This window comes from Gossypium arboreum, chromosome 4 (genome assembly GCF_025698485.1).
Source record: "Gossypium arboreum isolate Shixiya-1 chromosome 4, ASM2569848v2, whole genome shotgun sequence".
Classification (NCBI taxonomy): domain Eukaryota; kingdom Viridiplantae; phylum Streptophyta; class Magnoliopsida; order Malvales; family Malvaceae; genus Gossypium; species Gossypium arboreum.
The window spans coordinates 29,872,331-29,888,296 of NC_069073.1; positions in this window are offsets into that span (position 1 = coordinate 29,872,331).

Sequence of the window (15,966 nt, forward strand, 5' to 3'; positions counted from 1 at the left end):
CGAAACAAAGTCAGAAATGTCTCGTTTCACACTATGCCGCCAATAAAGCTGTTTCAGATCATTATACATTTTCGTACTACCCAAGTGAATAGATAACCGACTGCTGTGAGCTTCATTCAAAATCATCTGAATTAACTCTGGATTTCCCAGAACACAAATTCTATCTCAAAATCTCAGACAATCATCTTTATCAACTCTGAATTCTGAATTAGACTCTAATTCACACTGAGCTCATTTAGCTAAAATCTCATTATCAATCTTTTGAGCTTCGATAATTTGTTGTAAGAACAATGGTCTTGCTTTCAATTCAGCTAAAATTGAACCATCATCGGACAGAACCAAATGAGCTGTAACACCTCTTACCTGTAACCAAGGCCAGAACAGGGTATGAGGCATTACCAGACTTAACCATACACATAGATGAAAATCGGGCCATAAAATTTCATTTAATTCAAAACTTTTTGAACACATGCATAGACTCATATTTGACGATATATAACGTTGCATAAATGAGCACTTACACATCCATAATCATGCAATAACATGTCATTCACTTTAAACATATTTGCCTACCATCCTGTATATAATATACATTCTTACATTAACTAGAACTAGACATGCTAAATCTTATTCTCATTTTATACCATCATACTATAGTTACCAATTTGTCCATTAAACATCCATATTCAAGGTAACATTACTCATTTCCATTTAATTCATGATCCACTGGCCTACATTTAACTTACCTGATGTATTACCAATCATGCATAACAAACAAAGCTAACTATATCATCACATCAAAACATAGGACATGGCATGATTAATTAAACTTACAAACCATAATGGATAAGGACCACATCTCATGATCATATATGATAACTCAATACAGACCGATGCGTATGGTCAAAGTCATATCAATAATACATATAACAAACCAACTTCCTATACATGCCACTCACTTGATATTTCTAATATTTGAATTAATTCTCCCAAAAATGATAGCTTAATAGTGTGATTTTACCTCCGACGCTCTCCAACCCCGAGCCGACCTGCCAAAACTGAAGAAGTAGAGAGGAGGGGTAAGCTTTACGCTTAGTAAGTCCATATGAAGTTAATAAGCAATTACCCACATGTTTTTTTTTAAGGTAAAACATCATAATTGTACAATTTACTCTTGTTTAGGTTAGGCTATTTTATCAAGTTATAGTTACAAATTCATTTATATCTAGAACTACGAGACTCCAAATTAAGTTTTATTAATTTTCCTTGAAACTATACTCATATACCTTTCTCCCATAAAATTTCCAGAATTTTTAGTTTAGCCAATTAATAAATTTTATTCATTAAATTTTCCCCTGTTTTGCTGTCCAACAGTTGTGACCTCTCTTCACTAAAAATTATTTTTCTCATAGTACAGAATTCAGATGATGCTCTCATCTATCTTTCTAGAGAATAGACTCATTAAGAATTTTAATAATATAAATTAAAACCCATAATTATTTTCATACAATTTTTAATGATTTTCTCACATCGAAATAGGGGATTATGAATTCATTCAGACTCTGTCTCATAACAATTTAATTATCTCATAATATAAATTTTGATTACATATACCGTTTCTTCTATGTGAAACTAGAATCATTGGGATTTAGCCTCATATTTTATTCAGCCCCTAATTCAATTTCCACAATTTATGGTGAATTTCCAAAGTTACACCACTGCAGTAACCCAAAACTGCCAAGTTCACCAAATCCATACAATATCATTTCATTCGTAATGGTAAGAACACATAATTATGCTTCATAAGCATAAATCCATAATCTCAATGTCATCAAGTATCAAGGACTTATTCCAAATCATGTCATTTTCATAATATTCACCAAATACTATATACATCATAGATCATCACATGTAAAGGCATCACACATAAGTTTAGTGTACATACCTGTACAGCTTGTAACATAACTCACAGACATACTCACCAATGGCTTATCTCATTGGGATCATAAACGAATACTTCACCAAATTACCCGTTGAACACTCAAAATATAATCGGATACACAGAATGCATGCACATAAGTGTCATGCCCACAACTAGACAAACTCAATAGCCTGTGGAATATATGTGTAACCAAGCTACCATGTAACCCACCCATAAGTGAACTCGGACTCAACTCAACGAGCTCAGGTGTGCGCATCTATAAGTGAACTCAGATTCAACTCAACGAGTTCAGATGCCTAGCTACATCTCACGAACTCGGACTCAACTCAACGAGTTCGGAACTCAAATATCCTAGTGACATGTCACTTGTATCCTAATCTACTCCCAAGGTTCAAACGGGATTTTCCTCAGTCACACATCTTTGCCGTCTTCCACGGAATGTCAGAACCAATACTTGGTAGCATTTCATATTTATTAAGTAGCTCACAAAATGTGCATATTACTAAATAATAATCCACAAAACACAATATTTCATGATAATAATCATAATATCATATAAATAACATTAAATTACTTAAAATAACGACTACGTTACTACATTTGCACATGAACTTACATCTTATTTAATATCAAGGCAATAACATTGAATTACACATTGCATTATTAAAAATCATATGAACTTACCTCGTATGGGAAAATGGCCATTTTAACCATTTTGTCCACAACTTGATATTTTCTAATTTTAGTCCGAATTTCGATTTTTCCTTGCTCTATCATTTCAAATATAGCCTAATTAGGACTCACATTATTCAAATTAACCCAAAATCATATTTTGGAAAAATTATAATTTTGCCCCTAAACTTTGTCAAAATTACATTTTTGCCCTAGGCTCGTAAATTAAACTTCATCCTATTTCCTAACGTTTTATGACATGCTGATTACTTTTCCCTTCTATAGCAACATCAAATTCACACTCTAACATGTACTTATGAACATTAGGTATTTTTACCGATTATGTTGTTTTACTCGTTTTCACGTAAAATCGCTTAGTAAAAGTTGTTTAACACAATTTCAAGCTTCATATTCTACCATAAAACATCAAAACAAACACATTTCACCTATGGGTATTTTTCTCCAAATATACACCCTAGGTTAAATTATTGCTAGAATAAGCTTAACCAAGTTACCGGGATTTCAAAAATGTAAAGAACTTTAAAAACGGGGCTAGGGAGCACTTATAATTGAGCTTGGGAGTTTGAACAAACCTTAACCATGGCTGTTGCTAGTAGAAATGGTTAAACGAAGAAGATGATAGCTAATTTGGCTTATTTCCCTTTTTAATTCTTTTAATTATTAGTTTACCAAAATACCCCTAATTTAAAAATATTTTATTACACCCATTTCATGTCTATTTTTGTCCAGCAATTAACCAATGGTCTAATTAACATTTAAGGACCCTCAATTTAAAATTTCATAACAATTGGACACCTTTAGTATGTAGAACTCAACTTTTGCACTTTTTATGATTTAGTCCTTTTGACTAAATTACGTCCCCGAACGTCAAAATTTTCGAACGAAATTTTCATGAATTTTTTTCGTGAAATCGTAGACCATAAAAATATAATGAAAAATAAAATTTTCATCGTCGGATTTGTGGTCCCGAAACCACTGTTCCGACTAGGCCCAAAATCAGGGTGTTACATGAGCATTCATCGCATGCAAAGCAAATAATGATTTTCGACTCAAAGCATCAGCAACAACATTTGCTTTTCCCGAATGATAATCAATCACAAGGTCATAGTCTTTTAGTAATTCAAGCCATCTTCTTTGTCGTAGATTCAAATCTTTCTGATTCATCAGATATTTCAAACTTTATGATTAGAATATACGTGACATTTCTCACCAACTAGATAGTGGTGCCAAATCTTTAAAGCAAATACAACCGCAGCTAACTCAAGGTCATGTGTTGGATAGTTCTTTTCATGCGGCTTCAGTTGTCTCGAAGCATAAGCAATGACTTTACCTTCTTGCATCAAAACACATCCCAGACCAGTCAATGAAGCATCACTGTAGATAACAAATTCTTTACCCATTCAGGCTGTACTAATACCGGAGCTTCAATCAACAAAGTTTTGAACTGATCAAAGCTATTTTGACACTTTTCAGACCATTCAAACTTTACAACTTTCTAAATTAACTTCGTTAATGGATTTGCAATCATAGAAAAGCCTTTTACAAATCGTCTATAGTAACCGGCAAGTCCCAGAAAACTGCGAACTTCAGAGACATTCCTCGGAGGTTTCCAATCCAGAATAGCTAAAATTTTGCTTGGATCAACTCAGATATCAGATGTTGATACAATATGACCTAGAAAACCAACTTCACGCAGCCAGAATTCACATTTGCTAAACTTCGCATACAACTGTTTATCTTGCAGAGTCTGTAGCACTATTCTCAGATGCTTGGCATGTTCAGTTTCATCTCGTGAAATGAATACGACAACAAATCGATCTAAATACGGTCTGAAAATTTTGTTCATCAAATCCATAAAGATAGTAGGTGCATTAGTTAATCTAAAAGGCATAACTAAGAATTCATAGTGGCCGTACCTCATTCGGAAAGTAGTTTTTAGAATATCTGAATCTTTTACTCACAACTGATAATAGTCAGATCTCAAATCTATTTTTGAAAACACAGCAGCTCCTTTCAATTGATCAAACAAGTCATCAATTCAGGGCAAAGGATACTTATTCTTGATAGTTACTTTGTTCAAGTGACGATAATTGAAACACATTCTCATTGTACCATTTTTCTTTTTCACAAATAGAACCGGAGCACCCCATGGTGAGAAACCCGATCTAGCAAACCCTCTATCGGTCAATTCTTGCAACTGAGGCTTTAATTCTTTCAATTCGGTCAGAGCCATTCTATATGGAGCTATCGAAATTAGAGTAGTACTAGATACTAACTCAATGCCAAATTCAACTTCTCTAACTAGAGGTAAACCAGAATGTTCTTCAGAAAACACATTAGGAAACTCATATACAATAGGCACTGATTCAACTTTCTTTTCTTACACTTTCAAATCAATTACATAAGCAAAGTAGGCTTCACAACCCTTTCTTACAATACTCAAAGCTTTCATAAAAAATATCATAGCAGACAATCCATTCAAATCACTAAATTCAATTCTGACTATTTTATCTTTCTTGCATCTCAAATTAATAATTTTTTGTTTACAGTTCACAACAGCATCATGCAAGGTTAACCAGTCCATACCCAGAATTATATCAAATTCATCAAAGGGCAACAGCATCATATCAGCCGGAAAACAATTGTCTCGAAACATTAAGGGACACTTCTTGTAGACTTTATCAACCAAAACACATCTGCTTAGGGGGTTCGAAACTCTTATTACAAATTCAGTAGACTCTACAGACAAAGTCTTATTGTTCACTAAGTTCATGCATATATACAAATATGTTGATCCAGGATCAATCAGAGCAATCACAGAAGTATCATAAAGAGTAAATATACCCATAATCACGTCTAGCGATAAAGCTTCCTCACGAGCTCAGATAACATAGGCTCTAGCAGGTGCACGAGCCTTGGATCTGACAGCTGTGTCTTTTGTCCCTCTCTGACTACCACTTATATTTCCCGTATTTCTGGAGGGTCTACCATGAGATGCGTTGCCACTTGGCCTCAGATTTTGTACAATTTCTTTCTCGATAGATTCAGAGCAATCACGGATAAAATGTTCTAACAATCCACATCTGAAACAAGCTCGATCATACTGTCTACAATTACTAGGATGTCTTTTACCACAATGCTTGCACTCAAGGCGATCAGATTTAGCATTTCCGACACTGGCAATGGATGTAGCTGGACTACGATCTAGCACGATCTTCATTCGAATGCCCCACATTAGCCTTTGAACGGCTATTATCATCTCTGAATTTCTTTGATGCAGATTGAAATAACTTGCCCGATGATCTCTTTCGCACTTCTCTAGCTTCATAATCAACTTTTCGTTTCACTTTTCTGAGATCTTCAGCTTTATATGCTCGTTCAACAAGCACAACAAATTCTTTTATCTTGAGAATTATGACTAACAAACAAATATCCTCGTTCAAACAATCTTCAAATCTTTTGCACATTATTGCTTCCGTAGATACACATTCACGAGGATACTAACTCAGTCTTACAAATTCCCGCTCGCATTCTGTGACAGACATATGGACTTGTTTAAGCTCAAGAAATTCTTTACATTTTTGGTCGATGAATCTCTGACTAATGTATTTCTTTCAAAATTCGGCTTGGAAGAAATCTCAAGTGACTTGTTCATTCGGCACTACTGGTATCAAAGTTTTCCACCAATGGTACACCGTATCTCTCAGAAGTGAGACGACACATTTTGTACATTCCTCGGGATTCAAAGATAATTCATAAATCACTCTTATCGTGTTCCCTAACCAGAACTTGACCATTTCAGCATCATAATTTGTTGTAGCTTGAAATTCTTCGACCCCATACTTTCTAATCTTATCCACCGGAGGCTTATTTAACTGAACCAGATTCATTGATGGTATAGCAAGAGCTTGCGAAGAATTGACCGGGGGTGTGGGTTGTTGAATAGCTAGATTGGTTCTAATATATTGACTAAACAAATCATTCATCATCTAATAGAAGGCTTGTCTAGCCTCATCATCACGGCTACTCGTAACCGGTATAGAATTGGATGGCACCGTCTCTTGCGCGGGAACAGGGACGTTGCTTTCCACATCGTCCGCTATGGCTCAATCGGGATCCATTTGCTATATAAAATCACATTTCAATGTTAGGATTCATCACACTATTACAGTTCATAAATATGGCATGTATAACTAGACTCACATACGCTATGGTAGTCCTAGAATCGACTAAACGATAGCTTTGATACCAATCAAATGTAACACCCTTAACCCGTATCCATCACCGGACTAGGGTTAAGGTAATGACCAGATGAATCGAAACATTTAACTTTCATTTCATAATCATCCAAGAATTAGAGATCAACATCAATATAGAGTCCCTTATATAGGTCTTCGAGACCTTAAACATGCATCATAAAAGAGTCGGGACTAAACTGCAGACATACAAATTTTTTCATTTTTTAAAAATTATTCAAACAAGTACAGGTCACACACCCGTGTAATCAGGTCGTGTGCCTTACACGGCATTAGACACGCCCGTGTGTCTAGGATGTGTCAAAATAGGGCATACATACTGACTTGTTCACATGGCCACAAGACTTGCCCGTGTGCCTTGGTCGTGCTCGAGCCTGACTTACAATTGTAGGGTACCTAAGGGGGTACACGACCGTGCAACATAGCTGTGTGTCATACACGGCTGAGACACACGCCTGTGTCCCTGCCCGTGTGGACAAAAATAGGCCATTTGAATAGCCAACTTGCCACCCCTACTGGGTCAAACCTACAAACAATAAAACAAACATATTCGTACACCAATTTACAACCAATTCACAACCAAAACATAAGCCATTCATGACATATCATTGCCAACCAAATTTCTATCTCAATACATCAACCAAAACATAAAAAATCTAAAATATAATCAAACCAAACACACGTTTCAATTTCATGATCAAAACTTATCAATTACCATAGCTAACACATACCAAAAGCTTACCAATCTTACCGTTTCTTATACTCATACATAAACACACCAAATATATAATATTGCCTCATAATTCATATACCAAAACAATATCATAAACTCATCCCACCAAGCCATATCACATGGCCAAATATATATACATCACAAAACATAATTTAAACACTTCTAGCCTATACATGCCATACTTCAATATATATATTTTTCAAAGTACCAAAATAAGGTTCGATAGTGTGGTGACGATCCTTGATGATCGCCGAGCTCACAGTAGTTTCGATATCTATAAAACAATGCAAACACACGCAAGTAAGCTTTCAAAAGCTTAGTAAGCCATATACAATTAAACTTATCATTTAAAGCATATAAAAATCATCAAATTACTTATACTTTGGATCCAATTACCAACACAACCTCATATTCATATACTTGGATCATAGATCATCATTTGCACATATACTTACCTTTCATTTTCAAATATAGTACACAATTCGAACGTACCTGAATCATATATATATATTCACTTATTCATTCATTTCCTTGGAATGCCCGTTGAACCATTCAAAAACGTAAGAATATACGGATAGCTTAGAGAACATAAAAAATGCCAACGTCCCATACGTGGTCTTACATGTAATCAAACATCGATGCCACTGTCCCAGACAGGGTCTTTCACGAAATCAGATACGATGCCGATGTCCTAGACATGGTCTTACACGTAAAACAAAAGTCAATGCCAATGTCCCAGACATGGTCTTACACAAAATCACATAACAAAATCATATGTCATGACATATGTATCCTAACTATTCCTATGGTTCGTACGGGGCTTTTTAGACGTCGGAACTTTGTCGATACTTTCTCCAACAGCCTATATTAAGTTTGAATATTCATTCATCACAAATTCAATATCATATGAACAATAATAATTCAATTCAAACACATTTATTGTATATTGACTTACCTCGTACAGATTCGGATGGCTGAAATCGGTTACTCGACAACTTTGGACTTTTCCCAATCTAACTCCATTTTCTTTAATTCTTGATCTATATAAATTCAAATTTAACTTATTCAATCAAAAATTCATTCAAAACAATCCATGGATACATATTTAGGGCAACTTGCAAACTAGCCCTCACATTTTGACATTTTTACACTTTAGTCCCTAATTTACAAAATCACAAAATACACATAATTTGCATATACTTATGCTTGGCCAAATATTCATAGCTCTTATTCAAGTCCACTCATTTCATTTATTTCACATTTTAGTCCCTTAATTTACAAATTTCACAATTTAGCCCATTTTACTCAAAATCATCAAAAATCCAAGGACAAAACATATAAATCCAACATCAAACTTTTATATTTCATCAATTAACAACATAAAGCTCATGAATTCATCCATGGAACATTTCAAAATCATCATCAAAATCAGAAATTGAGGCATGGGTTTGTTAGTATACGATTACAAAAACGAAGAAATTATCAAAAACCAAACAAAAACCATACCTTAATCAAGGAATTCAATAACCGAACCCTAGGAAGCTCTTTTTCTCTTTTATTTTCTTTATAATTTCAGCAAGATGAACATGAAATGGCCAAATTTTATTTTTATTTACTTAATATTAATTTAATTAAACAAATTTCAATTTTGCCCTTAATGAAATAATAATAATAACTTATAATGGTTGTCCATAAAAGTCCATTAACCATGTTAATGGTCGAATTGCAACATAAGGACCTTCCAATTATAAAGACATTTCAAATAAGCATTTTCAATAGACAACAGGCAACTTTTACGTTTTACGCGATTAGGTCCTTTTTCAAAAATTAAGCACACAAACATTCAAATTTCCATACGAGACTTTCACACATGCTCATACACATATCTTAAAAATTAAAAATAATATTTAAATACTTTTTTGATGTGGATATTTGGTCCCGAAACCACTATTCCGACTAGGGTCTAAACCGGACTGTTACATGTTTGAGGTTATTGGTACCTTGATTCCTCGAACGAAAACTTCCATTACTTCGTTTGAGGTCAAATTTGGATAAAATTCACAAAATAACTCCTCATTTGAACTAGGTATTTTCTCACAAAATAACTCCCAATTGAGAGCTTTAGCAATTTGTCAAATGTGCGCCATGAAATCAATATAGTTGCTTTCTTTCAGTGTAAAGCCTTTCTCTGGGTACATTTGTTGATTCTTGAAAACGCTTTTGTATCTCGCTTTGGCATCTTCACAGTGAGATTTGTTTTTTGATTCGTCAATTTATGAAGAGGCATGAGTTCTTTTGCGAGGTATGATTAACCTGATCATAAGATAGAACAAATATTTTCTCGAAAATTTCATTAGTATAAAATATTAATAATTCAATAAATTCAATAATTAAATAATAAAATAAAATTGAAATTTAGGAGAAAAATTTGTCTTACCAACTTTTTATAAAAGTTAAGAACTAAAAAATAAATAAATATAAAGCAAAAGAGGTCAGTTTAGGGATGGTTGTAGGGTGACTTGATATGTGGTGCGATAGGCAAGAGTGTTGATGTAACACCCCGTACCCGAGACCGTTGCCGGAGTCGGACACGAGGGGTTAACGGGCTTAATCCACTTACTTGCACAGTTCATTTTAAAAATTTCCAGACAGTCGGCTAACTGTGTCACTATCACCTTAAAAATCATATCTTGAGTTCCACAACTCGAAAATCAGTTTCGTGATTTTTTCCAGAAACTAGACTCATATATGCCTCTAAAAATATTTTTCTATAATTTTTTGTCAGGCCAATTAGTACAGTTTATTAGTTAAAGTCCCCCTTGTTACAGGGATCGACTACACTGACCTTTTTGCATTACGACTTGGATATCTCCCTGTACAGAGCTTCAATACTGATGGCGTTTATTTCTACAGAAACTAGATTTGAAAAGGAATCTGTACATATATGGCATGGCTTCTAATTATCTCTGGTCAATTTATAATGAATTTCCAAATTCGGAACAGGGACTCCAGAAACAGTTCTGGCCCTGTCTCACAAAAACTTAAATATCTCTTAACATACTGTTTATATGATCGTTTCGTTATTTTCCTATGAAAATAGACTCGTCAAGGTTCGTTTACATAATTTATTCACTATTTAATTCCATTCCTACTATTTTTAGTGATTTTTCACATCCACGTCACTGCAACTGTCAGCATCTGTCTTTAAGGTAGGCTTTACCTATTTCATAGTTTCCATGATTCAACTAGCCCTTTAACATAAATAGCACAAAATATGATTATGATTAACCATCCCAATGGCTAATCGTTTCCAAACATTTCCATACCTCTTAATGAACAACATACAATGATTATAATACCATGCCCAAAGTATACTTAAGCCATTTTCGCATGGCTATCCAAACTTACACAAAACCGAAAGGTACATGACCTACAACAAAAGGGTAGTCCTATACATGCCATTTCAAAGTTCAACCAAAAATATACCAAAATGAGCTTTGATAGTGTGGGCGACTTCGACTTCAAAAATCCCGAGTCCGATAGCTGAAGAACCAAAATCTATAAAACAGAGAATCAAAGAAACGGAGTAAGCATTTAATGCTTAGTAAGTTTGAGTCATGAATTTAGACACAACCAAAGTATAGCATTCATGTAGCTAAACAGATAATTTCATATGCACAAATTCTCCATATCATACTTACTTCACATACCAACCCTTATATTCATGCCCAAAGATCAACTTAGCCAAAGGCGGTAGCTCATTTATCAACGAGTGAATACTTATTTGTAAGGGCTCAACTAATTCAAAGCACATACAAAACATACCTCATTGTTGGGATTTCACAAGTGTATTAACTGAAATTTTTACAGCAAGTTCATTCATTCCGAATCACGTACCTTGGAGTTTAACCGGATATAGCTACTCGTTCAAATGCCTTCGAAATAGCCCATTATAGTAACTCGCACAAATGCCTTCGGGACTTAAGCGGATTTAGTAACTCACACAAATGCCTTCGGATCTTAGTCCGGATTTAGTAACTCGCACAAATGCCTTCGGATCTTAGTCGGATTTAGTAACTCGCAAACGAATGCCTTGGATCTTAGTCCGGATATAGTCACTTAGCACAAAGCCTTCGGGACTTAGCCCGGACATCATTCGAATAACCATGCACATTTATCAATAAATCATGACACATTCGTATTTCATTTTCATTAGCAAAACTCAAACACAAGGCACTTTTCACACTTGCAATTTCGGCTCAATAGCCACACACAAAGAGCATGATTTTGATTTGCTTAAAACATGATCTAATCAAATCATAATCTAAGTTCCATTACTCGAAAACTTACCTCGGATGTTGTCGAACGATTTCGATGGCTATTCGACCACTTTTTCCTTCCCTTTATCGGATTTAGTTCCCCTTTGCTCTTGAGCTTAAATTGACAAATAAATTGATTTAATCATTTGAGTATCAAAAAGAGGAACTCAAGGTACTTAGCCCATATATATTCATTAGACATTAAAGTCACATATGTACGAAATCATGAATCTAACTCAACACAATAGTCCACACTCTCTTTTAGCCGATTATCTAAGACAAGATAAGGCATCAATATGCTTGCCTCTAGCCGAATGCATGCACACCAATCCACCTCATGTGGCCGAATATGCATGTCTATGTTGAGGCCAATTTTATACTTAATGCCACACATAAATGGCATACATTTTACTAACTAACGCATTACATATTGTAACTCAATACTCATCAATCATTTACTTCATAACCGAAACATCATCATATGTAAATATATACCTTGAGATAGTATATATGTCATACCAATACATCATGTGCAAACATATATATATATATATATATATATGTGCAAGAGCCGAATCACAAGTTGATTTTAACCAAATATAAACATATATCCAAAACACAAATCTTACCTATCATGCAATAAGCATAAATCATGCTTATGGATATACCATGGCCGATACTTCCAACAACACCAAATAAAAATATACTTCAAGGATCTAAGGTAGACCCAAGAAAGGAACTCATAATCATCAAGATTTAGCATGAATCACAACCATCACCTTTATTAATCTCCATAGCCGAAAACCTTACTTATTCCAAAATCACAATTTCAACATGGGTTACCAATAATAACTTGATATCTCACTCAAAATCAACTAGGATTTCAAGAACTAGTATCAAATTCCTTACCTTAATATCGACCTAGGATGACCGATTGCTTCACTCCTTTCTTCCTCCTCTCAAATCGGCCAAGAAGAACTAAAGAACACAACTTGTTTTCTTTCTTCCTTAGAATTTTCAGCCAAAGGAAGTGAAAAATGATGGACACTTTTTTTTTCTTCTTTCCCTCAACTCACGGCAATGGGGGGGGAACACTCACACCATTCTTTTTTTTTTCCCATTTCTTTATTACCCATACTCCTTATTTTATTTTTTCCTAACATACACCATTGTCACAACATGTTTTATGACATGTTTTGCCCATCACCCTTTGTCATGGCCGGCCACTAGCAATTAAAAAGGGGGAAATTGACATGCAAGTCCACCCCTTTGATTACATGCACTAATAGATCCTTATAGATTTACCTATCACATTTCAAAAGTGTCACACATAAGTCCTATCGACTAATTTCACATGCAATTTACTAAATCGAAGCTTAAAACCTTCACACATTCATAATCACATATTTTAGACAATAGATATCATATTGAAATAATTTGGTGACTCGGTTTAGCGGTCCCGAAACCGCTTTCCGACTAGGGTCACTTTAGGGCTGTCACAGTTGATACGAGTAGCAAGGCGGCAGTGGCACACTAGGGAGCAGCAGTGCGCTAGGTGTGGCATGGGACGATAGAGGCAGCAGCAATGTGCGAATCTGTGCGTGACCAGCAGGACATACGTGTTCTTTATGGATACGAGAGAGTGGGCAGCAGGCAGGTGTGTCGAGCAGGCTTAGCGAGCTGCTAAGCACGTGAGCTGGTGCGAAGGCTGTTGGAGCTCGACGAGCGGGTAGGTGCAACGATAAGGAGCAAGCTGCTGGGTTGTTGGCATGCACGGTGTGCATTGGGGCTACTGGTGCCGAAGGTGGCTATTGGTGTGGCTAGTTTGAGGTGACATGAAAAAGTGAAAAGGTGGGTGGAATTTATAATGAAGGGAGTAGGAGTTTAATTAGAATTCTTAAAATACATTAATAATTAAAATATTCTAAGTTCTAATTCTACATAGAGTTAACAACAATTAATAATTAATATAATGCATATTAAATTATTATTTGCTATTAATTTATTAAAATAAAAACTTGTTAAATAAAATATGATCAAATTTAAACTAATCCTAATTCTATGCAAAGTTGATAATAATTAATATATATTATAATTGATATAATTATATGTTAATTATTATAATTTTATTTATTAAATTAAATTAAAAACATTTATTCTAGACGCCTTTTGAAAATATTTACAAAATAAATAAGCATCTAATTTTAATATTTACAAAAGAGTAACCAAAATTTGAAAATAGTTCAATTAAGTACCTAGACTTAAAGAAAATTTGAAATTGAGTTGCAATTTAAAACTTGGATCAAAACTGACCCTTTTATTTGAAAACTCAAAAGTTATTTTGTCATTTAGGGAATAATTTCTCAGAAGATTATGTTAAAATCAATTCCTAGGAAAGATTGGAGGGGTCACAAGCAGTCCCACTTAAGTTCCAATCTCCTAGACAAACTTTATTTAAACATACTAATCCCGAAAATATACCCTAAATCATTTATTTAAAAATGAAAACAAGAAAAAATAAATATCTGATAAAATGAACAAGATTTGATCCAGTTCAATTTTATCTCCCTAGTAATGTTTTAAGTGCTGAGCATTGACTCAAAAATTACCTCCCTTACTTTGAAGTTTGACAACTCTGTCCGGATAGACTTGCTGAATCGTAAATGGACCGGACCAACATGATTTTAACTTACCTAGAAAGAACCTTAATCTAGAAATGAATAATAAGACTTGCTGACCTGCTTCAAATTCTCGAACTAGAATGTGCTTGTCATGCCATCTCTTAAGTCTTTCCTTGAATAATTTGGCATTCTCGTATGAGAACATTTGGGATTCTTCTAACTCACTGAGTTGAAGCATCCGTTTCTTTTTAGCAAGCTTAAAATCCAAGTTGAGTTGTTGGAAAGCCCAGTAAGCTTTGTGCTCTAACTCCAAGGGTAGATGACAGGCTTTCCCAAGGACCAACCTATAAGGTGACATCCCTAAAGATGTCTTGTATGCTGTCTTGTAGGCCCATAAAGCATCATCCAGTATTTTGGACAAATGTCATCGATTCGGGCGAACTACCTTCTCGAGTTTGTCTTTGATCTCTTTGTTGTCAGTTCAGCTTGCCCATTTGTCTACGAATGGTAAGTTATGGAAACCTTGTGCTTCACTCCATGTTTGTTGAGTAACCATTTCAACCATTTGTTCACAAAATAGGACCCTTCATCACTGATGATAGCTCTTGGGGTTCCAAACCTTGTGAGCACATGTAGTCTACTACTACTAATATGTACTTGTGACCAAAAATGGAGGGAAAAGACCGAGAAAGTTGATACCCCAAACATCGAATAATTCTGTAATACTTTTAGCCCGTATCCATTGCCAGATTGGGGTTAGGGGTGTTATATTTTATTGGTATCAGAGCCAGGTTTAGTCGATTCTAGGACTAACGTAGCATGTGTGAGTTCAGCTATACATGCCATAATTATATACTATGATAGTGTGTTGACTTCTAACATTTGATATGTGTTTTCATATAGTAAATCGGCCCCAACAGAGTTGTAGCTGATGATGTTGAGAGTGTAGCGCCTGCTCCCACACAAGGGACAACGCCGGTTGATTCTCGACTAATTTCAAGTAATCAAGAAGGAGAGGCTAGACAAGCGTTTTACCAAATGATGAATGACTAGTTGACTCAGTATAGTTGGACTAACCCGACTGCACAACAACCTCCACCCCCAGCTAATACATCTTTGATACCTGTTGTACCTCAAATAAGTGATCCGCTAAGATTAAATAAGCCACTTGTTGATAAAATCAGAAAACATGGGGCTGAAGAGTTTAAAGCTACTGATGATGATGCTGAGCATGCTGAGTTCTGGCTTAATAATACTATCCGTGTATTTGATGAGCTGTCCTGTACCCCAGATGAATGTTTAAAATGTGCCATATCTTTGCTTCAAGACACAGCATAACACTGGTGCCATATCTTTGCCATCATCAGTGGTTCCGAGAGAGCGGGTGACTTGGGAATTCTTT